Here is a 19034-nt window from a genome sequence, read left to right on the forward strand (position 1 = left end):
TATGACAAATGTTCATGGCCAGACAGGGGTCACAGTTACATGTTTTTTTAGACTGGCGAGCCACCAGGACGCCACTTTTTTTTTTTTGTTGAACTATCTATCAGTCTGTTTATCTGCTTGTCTCTTCATCCACACCAACGATGCAGAGTCCTCTATCTAACCCTGCTCATAATCAGATAAGCTCTATGCAGCATTTGCTGTTTTGGCTGACCACAAAGGGTGTGTGTGTGTGTGTGTGTGTGTGTGTGTGTGTGTGTGTGTGTGTGTGTGTGTGTGTGTGTGTGTGTGTGTGTGTGTGTGTGTGTGTGTGTGTGTGTGTGTGTGTGTGTGTATTTCTTTCTTACGACCTTATGACAGGTTGTTCAGCCTCTGGTTTCAGCATCACTGTGTGTGTCTGTGTCAGCATGTGCGCTGCAAACAAAACTCTATTTCCAGGTGATACACACCTGTTTGGAGCCAGTCTGTCAGCCGCTAACGTGGACAGAACACGCACTCAGATGGTATGAATGCATGCATGCATGTATGTATGCGCACACTGTGCAAACGTAAACGCACGCAAACATACACACACACTGAAGCCTGAGGCAGTAGCCGTCTGTCCATAGAGTTCACCTTTAAAAATGTGTTCCATCAGCAAAATTAACTCTCTACAATTAACATAACCATGTTAATTATGGTAATCAACAACACACCGTCTGCAAATACACACCCAAAACGTGTGTGTCTGTGTGTGTGTGAGTTTGAGACTCACTTACTGGCAAGCTTAGTGGAGATAAATGATAGAGGGGTGGATAAAAGGATGAAGGTGACAGAGTGAAAGAGAGGTTGCTTGATTGATAGAAAATAAATAAAAATAAAGTTTGTTGAAGGGATTTGCCAAAAAAAATACAGTGAAAGAACAGTTTGAGGACATCAACTTTTTTTCTATTTCCATGCATTTTCTAAACTATTTATTTACTGAATTATTTGAATGATATTTGAAACAAATATCCAAGAGATAAATTGATATTGAAAATAATCTTCGTATAAAATGCGGGAAAGGATGAGAGGAGAGAGAGTTGAGACCGCTTCACTGGTGGCTCCAGAGAGAAAATGAACACACACACACACACACACACACACACACACACACACACACACACACACACACACACACACACACACACACGCACTGTTAATTATTATCCTGAATAATGAGAAGCAAACGACTCATTAAATCTCTCCTTGACCTGCACGCAAAAACTAGCCTCTCTTTCCTTCTTCCTTTCTTTCTCACTGATTCTACTGTACTTCATACAAAATCTGTCAAACCAGAAGCCTTTCAGCTGTGAATTATTAATTGGCATTAAAACAAACCCCCTAAAAAAAATCACTGACCCCAGTCTGGAGCAGTTTTATACGAAGCTGATGGAAGAATGCAGAGAAAACTTCCTGAAATTCATAAGTGATGCGAACTTTGTTCTTGACCTTCATCTCATATTCCCTCTCTTTCTCTCTCCTTCGCTGTTTTTCAGTGTCTCTCCCTGCTGAATACTGTCTACCATAGCACAGAAAATATATCTGTTAAAATTGGCTGTAAAAAACAACCTTGCTTGTCTTCCTCTCATGTGACTGGTGGGTATCATGAGACCACAAACCACCTGACTGCACCTAACGACTGTCACAGAAAACAAATTACACCGGATTACACAGATATGTGCTCTCTCTAACGCACACACACACACACACACACACACACGCGTGCACACAGACGCACACAAACACACACACACACACACATGCATCCCACACACACACACACACAATCATAAAATTCAGCACAGTATATACACTTGGAAAATCCCATTGGCACTACAGTTACTCTCACATACAGGGTTCCATTTGTGGAAGAGTAAGCTTAGGTGCACACACACAAACACACACACACGTGAATATACACATACGTGGTCAAAACACTGTATATTTACAAGAACACGAGGCGCAGCTTTGATCGATATCGCTCCCTATCTGGAGTAATCAATTCTCATTTCAATCCGATCAATAACACTGTCAACACTGCATTCTGATCATCGATAGTGAAATCGATTAAATCGCTCATTAATCCTGAATTAACATTGATCCAGGTTCCACCATTATCACAGTTACCCCGCGCCTCATCGTCTGGCAATAAATCCACGCAGTCTGTTCTCTCTCTAATGTTTGGGCGAAAAAGGTCACCAACTAACTGAAGAGCAGCTCCTGGAGAACAACTAACAAAGCTTCAATATTAAAAGCCAACGCTTTGCAGCTTCTGGCATTTTGTTCCCAGGATGAGGGGTGATGAAACGCAAATCAGCTTTAAAAGTCGACGTTTAAATGATGCTGGAGTGTCTCTGTGCCGCCACGCTTTATTTCTCAAAGTGGTGTCCTTGTTGTTTTCTGATTTTATTTGTGCCGTTGTTTTCCTGTCTCAAAGTCCTTATGTTCATCTATCTAGTTTACACTTGCACTACTTAAATTACTTCAATGTGACTTTCCTCATCAAGCAATAAGAGCACGGGACATATTCACAAATTACACTGTTACTGGTTTGTTTCTGTGCCCGGAAAGGAAAAGCATTTTCCATCTTACGGACTGTTTAATGTATGCCTCTTGGTTTAATGTTGGACTTGTGGGTAATTTAACTTATCCAGTCCATGTGCTATATCCTTTATGCCACTAAAGTGCAGAATGCTGGAGGACTGAGTGAAACCACATGAGCACAAGAACAAGCAACATACAAACTCCATGCTTAAAGGCCAAGGAAGTGAAACCCGGCACGAAGAGACAACAGTGAACCACCTGTGCTCTCTCAGTTCTCCTCAAATGCACCAATACCCAGGAAATCATTTCCCCACCCACCTCACCCCTCGTTAAATGCAGACAAATCAGCCACTGTATTTTTTCTCTTGAGGGCAAGTAAAGCGATTAGAGGTCAAAAACACTAATTACTGAGTCCGTCATTTAATCTGGTTGAGGCCGGAGATTAGAGTTATAATCCCATCACACTGCCACCGGAAATTATAAATCAGTGTAACATCTACCTGGCCTCCCATTATGTTTTTCTTCAGTAGACAAGGAGAAGAGTAAGGGGTGGGACAAAGAAGAAGAACCGAAGAAGAACTGTGGAGAGCAGGAAAGGGGATGAGAAGACTCAAGGAAAAGTGAAAGAGAGAGAGAAGAGAAAGTTTAACTTGCTGTCTGTTACACTGACTCTGTTGTCTATCGAACCCATGGACCCCGGGACTGGGGGGAAAGCAAAATAAAGCAGGCACAAGGAGAAACCAACTCAGTTCTCCCTCAACACCCCCCACCTTCTTTATGCCCCCCCCTGGGAGGTAATGTGAATCTGAAGGTAACAGAAGCCAGTCACGCTGGACATGCTTATCCAGACAGACTCAACGTGTGTGTGTGTGTGTGTGTGTGTGTGTGTGTGTGTGTGTGTGTGTGTGTGTGTGTGTGTGTGTGTGTGTGTGTGTGTGTGTCTGTGTGTGTGTGTGTGCCGTGCAGATTGAATCCTGCATCCCTGGGGAGCCTAACTACCTCTCCATCTCTCTGACTGGCCCTCTCGGAGACACAGAGAGAGAGAGAAAGAGAGAGGGAGAGATAGAGAGGGAGAGAAACGCACAAAGAGAGATTTGGAGAGAATTAGAAAGAAAGAGCAGAAGAAAGAAAAAAGCCAGAGCAGAGCAGTCGTGGCTGAGGCGAAGCCCAACAGCTCCCTCTGTCGTCACCTAGGAAAGGTCCAGTACCTCTCTCATCCATCCCCCTCTTTTTTTCTCCTTCTGTCTTCCATTTGAATTTGATCTCCTCATCTTCAACATGTCCCTCTGTTTCTCTTTCCAATGTCTCTTTTCCCTCTTTCACAGAAACTAGTTTACAATGCCAAGACTTATGAGAATCAGCAGCTGGCGCCTAATTAAATATAAATATAACGATTACAGTGTAATAAATTAATCCCTCTATCTCCCTGCCTCCCTGGTGAGCTATGTCAGCAGTGTTTGGAGTCAGTTGCCTTTAAACTCATTCCAGCAGAGGAGTTTTTTTTTTTTTTTTTCTTCAAAATTCAACCCTGCACATTTCAAGAATGTGGAAAAAATATCAACACGGCTTTAGCAATAACATCTTTAAAAATGGCTCACAGCCAGTCAAAGTCAGCCGTCCAAGTAAAAACCATGACATAAGCATATACATTTAATGTTTTATGCAAACCACACTCCTCATCTGCATATGTTGTTTGATTTTCCTGCAAAGTCTATCAGTGTAAACCACATGACTATTTCAAAAGTTTTACGTTGCTTTGCTAAAAGATGAAGGGTGTAAAGAGGAAAAGAACCTAATCTAAAATCAATATGAGACCTGATCTTTTATAAACAGATCACCTGACTATGCTATTATGAATTATTATTGTATATAAAAAGTCCCACAAACACAAAGTACTCTGTAACCTTGATTAGAGTGCGCAGCTTGACTTGAATACAACATCATTCACTGGCCTAGATGTGTCTTTTCAAACACTGTTTAAGGAGTGTACGTGTTCGCAGGCTTAATTATTTCTCTACAAACTATAAGGAACACAGCCACAGAGCAGAATATTTCCAATGCCAGGTCCCGAAACCTCTTCCACGGATCCAACAAATCTGACGACATTTCTGTGTCAGTTTCTGTGCGATGTCTTGGCTGAACATCAGTGAAAAATCTGATATCTCACCCACCCCGCTTTCATCTGACATCCAAGCCAGGTTTCTGTATACTGCTCACCCTAAATAGCACAAAGATGTACTGGTACAAGGGGATTCTGTGTTTCTGCCCTGCTTTTAAGGTATACAATCACTTTCCCAGACATAAAACCACACTTTTGTGGGAACCTAAAAGGGAGCTATGTTCGTCCCTGAGATGGCTAAGTGAAGACAAGCAGTTTCTGGCTGCAGGTCTCGTTTCAGCTCAGACAGCAGTGGCTCTCATAAAAGAGTGAGACGAAAAACGTTGCTGATAGAAGTCACGCTGCCCCCTTCTACCTCCTCCCTCCTCCCCTGCCTGCTCCTCATATTCTGATAGGAGTCATGCTCTTCTTTTTTTCGTCTCTGCTGCTGCGATCTCCTGTCCTGTTGTCTCTCCTCTCGTCTCCTCTCTCCCCTCATTTCCTCCCCGGCTCCTCTTTCTTGCCTCTTGATCCTCTCCTCTATGCAAACTGAGTTATGTGACTGAAATACTGTAGCAAGAAGAATTAATTTCTGAATTAAGCACACATCGAAAAGCACAAATTGTGGCAATACTGCACTTTACAAAACCCCCCTTTTTTTTGTGGCGCCACTGTGAGAAGGCTCTGATGTTAAGCTCAATCATAGAGCCCATACAAGAAGCAAAACAACTCAACACATGAAAAATTAGGGACATTTTTTTTTTCTTGATGTGTCTTTCAAGTGGCCACTGAACCACAATGTAAACTCACAGTACCAAAAAAGAAATAAGGGGAATTCTGCTTTTCTTCTCTGCAATGCTGACTGGTCTGTAGGCTAATTAGTAAAATGTAGGGGGCGAAAATAAACAGTGAAGCGCTGTCTGAAAAGTAACCACGTAACAAGGAAATGTTTCAGAAAACTACAACAACACTGTTGCAACACTGAAAACAAGGGAGACCAAAAAAAAAGGCTTTTCCTCTTTTAAGATGTAACACAAGAAGTTACAAACCTTCTCTTCTATTTACCAAACTGGAGCTAGTACCTCTCAAGGATCTCTCTGTGCATATTTATCTCTACTGTTGACTGCAGACCTTTTTTTTTTTTTTTTTGTTTTTTTTTTTTTTCAAAAGGCACTGCAAGAAACAGCACTGCAAAGCAGCCAAGCCTGGCTGGTAAGAACCCCCTGTCGAATAAAACACAACAACAGCAAATGATTTTCTCAATGGCTCCCACAAGACTGAAGAGTGCAGAGAGAGAGAGAGAGAGAGAGAGAGAGAGCGAGAGATGGGAAGACTGAGGGAGAATGAGAGGAAGAGGAGTGGGAGAAAGAGGTGGAAGATGAAATGCAATGGGGGGGAGTGAGGTAGAAGGGACTGGGGGGAGAGAGGGGAGACATTTCATAGCGCAACAGTGTGGGAGACAGAGGAGGGAGAGGTGGAGAGCGAGAGGGAGAGAGATTATTGCTTGCTTGAGAGCAGCAATCTTGAGCTGTGCCATGAATACCAAAGACTGTACAGCCCTCCAGTCTACGCCTCTCTCTCTCTCTCTCTCTCTCTCTCTCTCTCTCCCCCGCTCCCCCATTGAAAACGCAGCGGAATTGCAGCTGCCCAAATTATACACCGATAACTCACTTACTCTCCGTTGAAAACGACTCAGCAGCAGCTCAGTACTCCATCCATCCATAATTATTCATATCAGACCAGCACACTCAGAGACTCAAACCGCAAGGACACGTTTTCGGAAGATCTCAGCAGATGTCTGTGCAACAATTAAAAAATGATCTAATGTGGCCCTACAGGGACGATAAGCCAAACGCACGGACCTAATTGAGTGCAGAATGAGCGTGAATGAGCCTACGGGCAAGTGATCTGCATGCAATTTTCATGCAGTTTCACCAGCCCTGGCGCACACGGAGAGGGCAAGGACGCAGCGCTGGTTCAAGTATTCAAATGGACTGAATACTAAACCGTGTGGAGTCCGTAGGGGTTCACGTTTCAAGATCTTAATTCCACAACGCGATAATGAAAAGAGGGTCGTGGTTGATCATTTCAACTGTAGAGATAGGCTACACTTTACTGACTGAACGGGAGATGTGTAAAAACACTTTCTGGGAGAATGCCAAATAAACACAAATGTTGCTGGTGCTCCAAAAGTAACGACTCTTTTGAATTATTGAGCGAATCCATAGGTTTAGTGAAAGCTGGGATTTGACCGTGAAACACACACACACACACACACACACACACACACACACACACACACACACACACACACACACACACACACACACACCCCCCTCTCTCTCTCTCACACACTCACAAACACACTAAGTCTGTGTTGACGGTGATCCAAAAGAAAAGTTGTGCGCTGCCGTTGCGCGGAGGCACCGAGACAGCGAAAGAGAGCCCTCGCCGAGATTAGCCACTATACGTGGCCAGACACACACACACACACACACACACACACACACACACACACAGCGCGCGCACACACACAAACGCAAGCTCTCAGACGCGCACACCAAAGGAGCGCAAATACGCAGACACACACATTGATACACACTGTGCTGGAAACGGGAAAAAATACAGTCTGTGTTAGGTGCAAACCGCACAACCAACCGTCATCCAGTGGCTCCTAGGTGCGAAGAAAGTCTGCACTGTTAACAGCCAGCAGCACAACAAAAACAACCAAGTCTTCATATTTAGTTACTATCGCTAATGCGCAACGGCTGTGTGGGGTTTCCACGGCTTATTTCTGATTTGCTCATGCATAACAAAGTCCGACATCCTGTCTCGGTGACCTTTTTTAATTCATATGCAGTTTGGATTCACCCAGTGACGGACCATAATCTCCCCAGCATCCCGAGGACCGAAACATTTCACCTCGTTCTCTCTCGCCTGTTTTACGCTCATTAAAGCATCTGCAGAGGGAGACGCACGGACAGAAAGAGGGGATAGAAACAGACTGGAGGGAGGGGGGAGAGAAGAGATGAATGGGACTGTGTTGAGGTAACAGCGACAAAATCCCAGTCCTTTAACTCAAGCGGTCCTTACCTTGGAAGTGAGAGACTCCGTGCGCAGCCCGTCTCTCCAAGGAAATTTCCCCAATACATAAGCCAGCAGAGAACGAGCACTTCTCTCAACTAGTATTGCTTCTTTTAACAGATGTCCAACACATCCACTGATTGAAAACCCAGTTTTTCTGTTTGTGTGCGCTTGGAGAAGAGGAGGGTTAAAAAATAAAACCAAAGCAGAGCCAAGTCGGTTCTCCTCAAACCCAAAATGTTCTCTCTCCTGTTTTTATCCGCTGGAGCGCAGAGGCAGAAATACCCAACCGGCCAAGCGGGTTCAAAGATGAGTAGAAAAAAGAGAGGGTAAAAAAAAAAAAAAAAAAGATAGAGCAGTAGTGCGTCTTGATAAGGTTCCGAGATTGAAGTGATGAAGAGGAGTGTTGTTGGTGTTGGTTTTGAGGAGGTGAGTGTCGGGAGAGAAAAGAGGGAAATCACCGTAACATCCCTCCCTCCTTTGGGTATCAAATCCGGTACCGTCAGCGGCGTTTATCCGTCCTCCCTCCAAGAGCCTCGGAAGCGGAGTGAGGGAAGATGATCGGGCGCGCAGCAGCAGCAATGAGAGTGAGTGAGTGAGTGAGAGAGAGAGAGAGAGAGAGAGAGATGTCGCTGCCGATGGAGGGCGTTGGAAACTAGTGTAACCCTCTCTCTCCTCTCACTTTCTATGCGGGCTTTCCATAGTGATCATTTAATACTTTTGTTATTAGGATGCTATTTAAATAGCCTGTCATCTGACTGTGGGGATAAGTTTAGGCAACACAGAGGATGAATAAAATCCTCTACTTAATGAGATCTGATAACAGATACTTTAAACATCCACAGAGCTGATAGAATATTACAGCCTACAGTGAAGAATATATTTATTAAAATCTCTGATAGTGTTTATAAAGAGCACTTGTGCTGCGTATGATGTCTTTTATATAATGAGGAAGAGTTTAGGGTCCCATATGTCCCCTTTGGTGTCACACTGTACACCTTCTGATGCCAAATCCAGACTGAGCAGCAGAGGAACCCCTGCAGGAGGGGGTAGACAAATGCAACAGTTGCTGCTTGCTCATTGGCTGAGAGCAGCATCCAACCACTGCCAGAACACGTTTAGAATCTCATATGCAGCCAATGAGAGGAGAGGAGGGGAGTGTGGAGGGAGGGGCGGCTGTGGAAGACCCTTTTTTCTGAGATCTGATTGGTTGAACAAAAGTCCCATTTAAAATATCACCTGGCCAATGATGTGAGAGGAGGAAAAACTCTTCTCAGTGTCAATCTCATCATCATTTCAGTCAGGTGAAACAGATAGTTTGTGACTGTTCATCTATGTCTTGCAGAAGTATTCACTAAAGCAACACTTTTTATTTATTCATGCATATTTGATGCTCCATAGACTCTTTTGCGTCAGAACCTGACTCATTTGCTTCTTACATGTATCTTTGCAGAGACATTTAAAGCTTTCATGTGATGTGTGGATTATTGTGTTGATGTGTCATGCAAGCCTTACTGTACACCTGCTCCCATATGAAAACATTGTACAAGAATTACCCAATATTGCACCCTAAGGAGATTACTTGGGTTCTTGTGAATGTTTTTTTCTGATTAAACACTGTTCCTGGAAGGCTGATACAAAGTTAGTGACATTACATGCAGGTTTTCATTTCAAGAATACAACTAATGGCATTGTTTTATGTTTATCCAGAATTTCAGCCCTTTTTTCAGCAGTTTGAGCTACAGCTTCTAACATGTCAACTTTGAGGACAACATGTTTACTTGTGTACCACATTGAGAAATTTCAGAAAACCTTTTTTTTTTTTTTTTTCTTTTAAAGCAGCAATGTCTGATGTCAGTTGTGAGTGGCTGACAGCAGTCCCTTTTTCTAATGTTCTGTGTGTGTTTTAGGGGGCGTTCATGGAAGAGGTTTAAAAAAACTTTGATTTAGTGCTCATTCGCAACAGGGACAGCAGGGGCTTTCATCCAGTGAGGAACAGTAGATGATAATACACATTTTCATTATGGCATTCAGCAGGCCTTTATTACTTTGGATGCAAAATGACATAATTAGATTAAGATAAAGGGCAGGTTGTCAAATGTAATTAGAGGGTATTTTTGGCCATAACGAATGAACATGTAAACAACTGCATCCCCTTTTTAGCACACAGTCTCTTCATTTCAGAGTGTCTGGTATGCAGACAGATTAGAAATTAGCTTCAATAAATTACTGTATTTAAAATTCTTAATGCACACTACCTGCTCCTCATATCTAGTTTTTTTAATTTTTTTATTCTGTGCCGAAGCCTGCAAGTGCAAGGGGCGCCAAGGCAATGCTAAGAACTAAAAGAGGAATTGATTTGTTTCTCCTCTTCAAAGACAGGAATTTCATGGTTTTTTAAAGCTTATACGTGCACACACCTTCCTCACTGGCGCTGAGTGAGGATGGAACTGTTTCACCATTTTTCACCCCGGAAAATAAGTAGAGCAGAAAACATTAGGGGTTTTTCTTGGTGCACTTAATGGGATCATTTTTTGTTTAAAAAACTACAACAAAAGTTTACTTTAAAATTCAAAATGTTGTAGTAGACATTGAATTAGTTAAGTAATAATATGAAAGATGATTGCTATACATGCTATACACAGTTACAGTACATCCCGCAGTACCAGGAACTCCCTTCTGTATGTTATTACTTACTTCCGGTATCAATTTGAGTTCCACTGGAGCAGTTTGAGAGCAGCTGAGAGGACATCAGTTTGGCATCCCAGCAACTTACTGTGAGAGGCTGATACAGCCCAGTTTAATTGCTGTCCAAAGCTCCTGAGCTTGTCTGGGACGTCTTCATTGCTATAGATAAACGGGCAGGTTGTAGTCAGAGGTCTTGGAGTGTAAGCAGTCAAAAGAGTCAATTATTCACTCTGGTCAAGACAGAAATACACAGCTAGCTGATCTGAGATTTCCACTGAGGGTCATCATACGTCTACAATTTTACTAAATACAAATTGCTTGACCGTAGTGTATCATTTTACTCATAGATTCATCCCACGTGACTTTAAAACGTACCTCCGGCCATTTTCATCATGAACCTTATTTTCTGATCTCTCTCTGTCAGTTTTAATGGTGCCTCCGCTGTTGCTTTGACATGTACTTGTTTATTCTTTGCTAACTGGCTAGTTGTCAACATGCACTGCAGAGTAAAGTAATGCAGCTTATATTGTCAGGGCAGGGCAAGGAATGATCACCACGGCCCACCGTGCCCCGGAGTGTGGCTGTAAAGTCCCGTCTAATTTTAATTATTTTAATGATTTTAACTAACCCCTTAGCCAGTTTGGCGTGCCCTGTTTTGAAATGGATTGCGGCCTACGAATTTCCTCATATACAGCTACTATAAAATGACGCAGCAAATAAACAAACTCATGTTTCCCAGTGTCTCTGTCAACATGGTGGACATCAACTGCAGCACAATATTCCTCACACTCTCGGAAATATATGTGCAACCAGAGACGGCTCAGAAAGTTAATGTTGTGAGCATCTTTGGTGTAGTGTTAACAGAGGGGTAGTTACATCAACTTCAATCAACCATAAAATGTGTAGATAACTCAGGCTGCAAGTTACTGAAAGGCTGTGTGTTGTGTGTGCTGCCAGACAAAATAAACAAAATGTCCTCCTTTATGTATTGTTACTTTGGCATCTTCTTGTACTCCTCAGAGTTGAAGCTGGCTTGTTAGCAGCTACGAGTCAGGCTAATGACAGTTAAAATATCCTAAAACCAGAGGTCTCCCAAATACGTTTCAGAGTTGCGGATGTTTTTGGATGAATGTTACTGCTGCAATAATGTGTATGTTGCACTTTACTGCTGTAGACGTTTAAGGTTTGCTCAGTTTTTATACTGTTGGGTAGTTTTGGCCTTGGTACCCTGAAATTTCACCACAATTCTGCAATACATTTAAGCCAAAGTGGCCTTTCCCTGCCAAAAAAAAAATTACTGAATTCCAGGCCTTTGAGGGCTCTCAGGTCATGGTTTCATAGAAAATAAAGTACACACATGAATTGTTAGAGTATCATTATGCTAAAAAAAACATGCTTTGGATGCCTTTGGGGCGGACTTTCTTAGGTGTCCATTTGCCTTATAGAATTCCATTAGAGAGCCATGGACCATGGCAAGCACTGTGTAAAATAACTCTATGGTTAGCAAAAAGAGGAGTAAACAAAGTAATTATTAAAGGAAAAATGATGATTTACCCACCCGCAGATTTAAACCACAATGTTTGGACCACAAGCTCGCTCTCTAAACCTTAAAGCAAACTGCGTCTCTCAGCAGGCATGGCGCTTACATTAATGTATGTCACGAAGAGCCTTTGAAACTGAAACATTGCACAAAGGGGAGAGTACAGTATAATGCTGTGTGTGATGGCCTCAATGAGAGCCTGCAGTCTCATGTTGTAAACATTCAGCTGAGGTAGCAGTTCCGAGAGGTCTGGAGTCGAAAGACGATTCTGTTGTTGAACACACTGACCCACAAACCCCAAACAGTAAGGCAATATTCACCCAGAGCTGGGCCACCCACAGGATGCACACACACACACACACACACACACACACACACACACACACACACACACACACACACACACACACACACACACACACACACACACACACAAATACGGACACCAGGACATATTGAAAACAACAGGAACTCAAGCTTAAAATCAATTTTAACTAAAATACTGCAAGACCATGCGATATAAAAGATGAGAGAGGAAACGACAGAATGAGAGAGATCTTTTCCCCTCTTCGCCTTGATGATGTCACTGCTCAGTCAGAAAGTATTAACACCTCTAACGCTGCATACCACACTGTTTTAGACAACTGTGTGTGTGTGTGTGTGTGTGTGTGTGTGTGTGTGTGTGTGTGTGTGTGTGTGTGTGTGTGTGTGTGTGTGAGGCTGAGTCAGTCATGACTAAGGATATTTAAACATAAGTTTGGTTACCATCCATTCTGGGTGATTGGACATGAGAGAAGAAACACACACAGCTTGCTTACATGAATATGCTCCACTGACTATACAGACAGAGACCTGAGTGTGTTATTTACATTCTAATTCATACTTCAATCTGTCAGTTAACCCTGCAAGTTGTTCAGGATCATGAGGCATTTTCAGTGTCTTTCCTTATCATGGCCTGAGAGTGGAGTTATTCAGAAGAGTGGACGTCACCAACTTACTTTGTTCCCTTCCTTTTTTGTTCTGGGTAAAAGTGACATTTTAATAAATGGCGGAAGGAAATTTCATTCAGGGTGAAATAATTACATTTGTGCAACTTGAGACTCACGTATCATTTCATCGTTGCAATTGAGAAACCTGTTACAGAATGCACGATGGCATAACTACAATACAAAAGGTTAATATCGGTTACAAAATGTATTTGAAGAGTTTTTTAAATAAGATTCTGCAAATAAAAAGACGAGGATCAATGTATTCCTTCTCAGTAGTACAGATGTAATTCTCAACAACATCATAGCATTGTATTGCTATCATCTTCCACCTTGCACGCCACTCGCCTACATGTGCTCTATATAAAGCCCACAGGATATAGGGTGAGAAAACAGTCTATTCTCCAGATACCATAACAGCTGTCATTTTCACATTTTATGTTGTTGATAAAAAAACCTGATAGTTCAGTGTTTTCGCACGTAAAATGTGACCAACTGTGACCTGAAATAATCTTCTACCTCATCCTTGACTTTTTTTTCTCTAAAAGACAGAAACTAAGCTTTTATAAATTTGCCTTAACTCATCATAGAGTAAACAGTCTAGTCCAGATCTGATCTCCTTCTGATTTTACGCTGCAAATAGAGACAAACTTCTTCCAGCTTTCACATGATATTCTCAGCTAATGTTCAGCATGATTCAAGGTTTCGGTCGTTTGATGTGGAATCCAGCCAATTCATTTTAAACAGAAAACACACGTATATATATCTGACTTCATTCCCATGTTTTGGTTATGTGTGGTGAGGCTGCCTGAGTGATTACACAGGGATTATGGACTGGGCTTTTAAGGGCACGGTTGTTTGTTTTAACTTGAGCCTGAAGGATACCAGGGGCTTTAAGGGGATAAAAAGATTGGGGCACATGTTATGTTTTATTCCTTTAACCTGTGTATTAAGTTCTCCTTTCTTTCTGTCTTTTTTCTTTTTACTTCCTTCTAAGTTATATTTCCCATTTTACCACACTTAGTATTTCTGTGTATTAGCCCTCTCCTTCTCTTGTTTCTCTGCCTCCTTGTGTCCCCCACCCCGCTGTGTTCACTTAATGGAGGGATGCAGTGACCAATCAGTGGCCTGGGATTATCACACAGTTTCCAATAATTGAATTTGGGCTGTTGGCACGGTAACTGAGCTGTGGAAATTGAGGGAGCTGGGACCGTCTTAGAGGGACAGACAGTGAGAGAGGGATGGAGTTTCATTTGAAGATAGATAGAGACACAGGAAGATAGAGAAAAAAGGGGATGCTACAAAAATTGAGACATGAAGCCAGGAAGCAGTGACAGAGAGAAGGAGAGGAGAAGAGAGATCCATCTATCAATATTCAATACTTGTTTATTCCAGTTCAGATTCATAGCGAGGCTGGACCCTAAAAAGAAATGGTCAAATACAAGCAAGGATGGAGGGATGGAAATGAAGCGTTCCTCCTTAGGGATAGTGAGGGCGAAAGGAAATCGGAGGAACACGGAGAGGGTGGATTGAGAGAATTAGTGAGGCAAAGGGGCAAAGATAGAGAATTAAAGGGAGAGATGGAGAGACGTGGAGAGAGAGAACAGAGAGCGGCCTTGTGTATGAGTGAGCAGTGAGGAGCAGAGCTGCATAGCAATCACTTGTTTTCGATGCTTTAATCAGCCAGATAATGCTAAACATTAGCTTGCCCCCTACACTCTAGACTCATTTAATCAGAACCCTAACTCTGTGCATTAGCCTCCTCTTTATATATGAGTGTGGGCAGCAGTGCGAAGGCAGTGCAAAGTAGGATTTCAATGGATACATTTGAGAAAGAATGCAAGGGTCGGAGCCAGAGAGAGAAAGAAGCAGTTTGACTTTTACCCTCTTTTATTAACATATGTCCGCCAATAGAAAGACAGGGAGTTGGAAGTTAAGAGAAAGGGCAGGCGACTTGTTTTGGTGCACTGGATATGCAGTAAATGCAGCGGGGCCCGGGAGGAGTTGGGACTTTGAAGCCAAGTGAAGAAAAAAACAAAATAAAAAGAGAGAGTATGTCACAGTAGTTGACTTTAATACACACCACTGCTAATGAAATGCTGATTAAGACATGAATTAAATAAAGTTTATTTCTAATGCAAATTAATACAGCTGAAAAGGGTCGGCACAAAAGGACCATAAAGCTACTGAAACAATAGAAGAAAGAGACAGTCTACAGAGATTAAGGCAGACATTAAGGACAGAAAATTAAGATAAAGGTTTTTATTAGTGCACACACTATGGACTGAATGGCCATTACACAGTTGTGATATGGCCTTTTTGTTATATTGTGTACAGTTAGCATAAATTAACCAACTTCATCATTTAAATAAACTGGTTATGCTGAACATATATTGCTTTCCTTACCAGTATGTCTAACATCCAACATAATTCTCTCGAAATATGGCTTCATAAATTCCACTGGTTCTGACAAACTCAAAAAAACCTTCACTAATGACGATGAATGCCCGTCTGCCAAAATGCACCACTCTGGAAATTACAAACATCCCAAAATGAACAAAGCCAAGTTTTGTTTGGGAATTTGCTTTGCATTACTTGCACATTTTCTTTAACAAAAAATATTTTAGTCTAGACACAGTTATTAAAGTTTAAACCATTTTTGGAAACAATATGCATTTTTATTTTGGAGATGTGGCTCTACTGTGGAACAATGTTAGCACTCCCCTTTGTGAGTTTTCTGAAAGTAGTTCCCAGCCCTGTACTATAACTCTCATGCATCCTTCTGTAAATGTTTAACTGAACTGAACTGAAGCCCAAACTGCTCCCGATGCTGTGTCGTCGGAAGGACTAGAAAGGCGCTGTATAAGTACAGTCCATTTACCATCCATTACCATTTACCATCCTAAATGACTGCAAATGTAATGTAGAACTGTTACTGCCTTAATAAAAATGCCATCTAAAGCAACATGTTACTGGCTAAGCTAATCATGTGCATTGTAATGTGCATGGAATAATGGAATTATACATGACTTTTCTTTGTATTGATATCAGCATTATACATCATCGTTCATCTTGCTCTCTTAATATTGCCATTGAAAAACCCATCTTGGTCAACCACTAATTTAAAGAAACATGAATTGAAATTTCTGAAATCAGACAGCATTGTAGTAAACACCAAATGTTTTTAACGACCGGCTGTTGTGACAAATAAGTGGAGGACATACTGTACGTGATTGGAGGGTGTATGGAACATGTGAACATTACTTCTGTTCCTGCCTGAACTGTGAGGCTCCATATTGTCAGGACTGTTCTCAGGTAAACTAAATTTGGTACTGAACCTGCATCAATATAAAGGCCAACTAGAAAGTAAAAAGAGAACACTTGAAACCTAGTTCAAGTCAGGCCAGAAACTCCAGTTTTCAGGGATTGGTTCTGCACAAAAACCAGTACTTTGAGTCCACACTATGAGTACTTGTTTCTGGTTCTTCCTTGCTGCATTACTCCATCCTTTAACATCTCAATCTCTTTTCTATCTGTTTCGCTTTCCTGTTCTTATTTCTGACAGCACGTCATGGCTGGTTAGACAGTGATGGGAACTAGGCCAATGCTTTCAGATTTAAGCAGCGGGAAGCAGCCCTATAATTTACGTATGTATCGTAACATGCACCCATATGCACAGATCAAAGTATTTTTCAATGCCAACGATTTCAACAGTTGCCACATATAGCATTTTGCGTGCTCAATAATGTATGTAGAAATAAAAATTCTTACAGGAATTTCAAGATGTCCTGAACACTGTCGGCTTTAACATCTGACTTCTAAGAAGGAGAGAAGAGGCTTGAACACCCTCCTGACACACACAGAAGCACACACAGCGAGCTAAGCACACCACATCATACAAAATGCCATTCTCACACACCCACCAGATAGGGGAGATTAGGCTTCTGACAAAATATTGACTATTGGATTTCACAGTATAAGTATCATTCTGTCCATAGCAACTTTCTTTCTCTTTTTCTTAATCGCTTTTTCTCTGGTTGCCTTATTTTATCCTTATCTTTGTCCCCCCACCAACCCCCCCATCCCACGCATACACAGACACAGCATGCCCTTTACCACTTTCTACCTCAATTCATTCCAATTAGACAATATTGACAGGCACTTGCAGCTAAAGAATGGGTTGGGGGCATTTTTAGTAGTCTCTGCAAAAGATCCCTAACCATGATGGGTTTTTTTTTTTTTTTTTTTCCCCCTTCAAAACCATCAAAACATCCGAAATGTTATCATGCTGTTGTGCTTGAGAAATTGGCAGCTGTGGCCTATTTGCATTTGGTAGTCACAGTCAATGGGAAACCAAAGTATTTCACTGTCAAGCTGTGTAGTTTATTCTGCTCAGTTTCTCTTCAATTGTTCCATTACTTTAACAAAGGTTAGCTTATTTAAAGGATACCGGCTTTCTGCAGGAGACTGGCATTTTCCTAGTGCAAGTCAATGGGGATCCAAAAGCATTTTACTTAACTAGATGTAAATTTTTTCCAAATTGATCGAGTCACAGTTACAAACTCCTAATTCCTGCTGATACTTCTCATGTCTTTGGTAAAAAACTTTTGCTTTGGCTTCTACTCACTTTAACATAACATTTAAAAATATGTGTTAGATGTATTTTTATTTCAATTTGTGCACAGAAATGGCAAAAAAGGTGAATATATTAAAATAAAAATAAAACAATTTTTTTTTTAATAGAATTTGATATAGTGTTACCTGCTTCTTTTTCATCCACTGCAGACAAAATATTCATGTCATGCTGCCAGTAATCGTTACAGGCCTCCACGACACCAGAAAGCTTGATTTGATTCCAGACGGGGGCTCACCCACCCTACTCTATCCCCATAGCAGGGGATAAAAACACCACAGGGTACATTTACACAGGGTTTATTAATTAATAAAAAAACACAAATGCCATCTTAGGTGGGAAGCAACAATAACATGCCATGATGTATCAGAGTTACTGGTGCTCCATAAGGTAGCTGAGGGAAGCACTGATTCACGTTTTATTTTGCTGAAATTTCAGAAATTTACTCAAAATGTGTGCAACATTTTAATGGAAACATAACTTCTGATTTTGTACAGTGCATTGCCACTCCCGGTGGTGCTTTTAGGGCATCAGTACAGCAGACTGTCCAAGCCAAAACAATGCTATGCTTACTCAGAGTGTCCTCTACTCCAGCTGATGATAAGCAAATTTACTTTTCAGGCATTCAGCTGACACTGTAAATCACTGCGGATAAGTGCAAGTCAGTATTTATAAATCCCACCATCACAAACAGCCCGGAGACAAAGAGGTTCATGCTAAGACCTAGACACTCTCCCCTGCTAGGAAGATATTTTGCCTTCATCAATAAATAATAAGCAGTTAAATTCAAACTTTACAGCAATTGCCAACAGTGTTGAGCCAGCTTTGAAATCCAGCCGAGCTGCCTGACACATCCACAGGTCGTGTATCAAGCTCTCAGTCAATCAATTTAAAGGTGAAAGGTGTGTTTTGGTTTTCAGTGGGGGGCACACCATTTTGTTTATGTTGAGATTTCAAATCCCTTTTAAAAACAGCATAGGTAATTAAAGATTAAACTCATTTTCCATTTGTCAACAAGCACTCTCTCTCTCTCTCTCTCTCTCTCTCTCACACTCTCTCACTCACTCACTCACTCACTCACTCACTCACTCACTCACTCACTCACTCACACACACGCAATCATTTGTTGGGGGTTTAATCATAGTTACCACACTCTGATGACCAATGCTGTCATTGCTGTAAAGATAAATAAATACATAGATAAATAAATAGATAAAGTGCTCTTTTCTCTGAACTTCCCCTTATATTTTATATTGCAGAATATCCCTTTAAATCCAGTTCTGGTAAGGTTTTCCACTAGGCTGGTTAACGTGTGAAAGCCTCCTGTTTTCCTTGTGTGTCTGTCGTATGCTGCGGGCTAATGTGTGAAAACCACTTCTGTTTTCTTTAGCTGTAACTCCCTGCTGAGCACAGGCCAAATAGGACACACACACACACACACAC

General features: G+C 41.6%; 1 protein-coding gene and 1 long non-coding RNA gene across 2 annotated transcripts in view; one reads left to right on the top strand and one right to left on the bottom strand.

Annotated features, from left to right (window-relative positions):
- cdh11 (cadherin 11, type 2, OB-cadherin (osteoblast)) overlaps positions 1-8302 on the bottom strand; it is an 87190-nt gene extending 78888 nt beyond the window's left edge. Inside the window, exon 1 of the mRNA XM_051414821.1 lies at positions 7754-8302. The gene's annotated coding sequence lies outside the window, so the exon portion shown is untranslated. The remainder of the gene's footprint in view (positions 1-7753) is intronic.
- Positions 1-19034, top strand: part of LOC127371813 (uncharacterized) — a 402823-nt gene that overhangs the window by 168746 nt on the left and 215043 nt on the right. The window lies entirely within an intron of this gene.

This window comes from Dicentrarchus labrax, unplaced genomic scaffold (genome assembly GCF_905237075.1).
Source record: "Dicentrarchus labrax unplaced genomic scaffold, dlabrax2021, whole genome shotgun sequence".
Classification (NCBI taxonomy): domain Eukaryota; kingdom Metazoa; phylum Chordata; class Actinopteri; family Moronidae; genus Dicentrarchus; species Dicentrarchus labrax.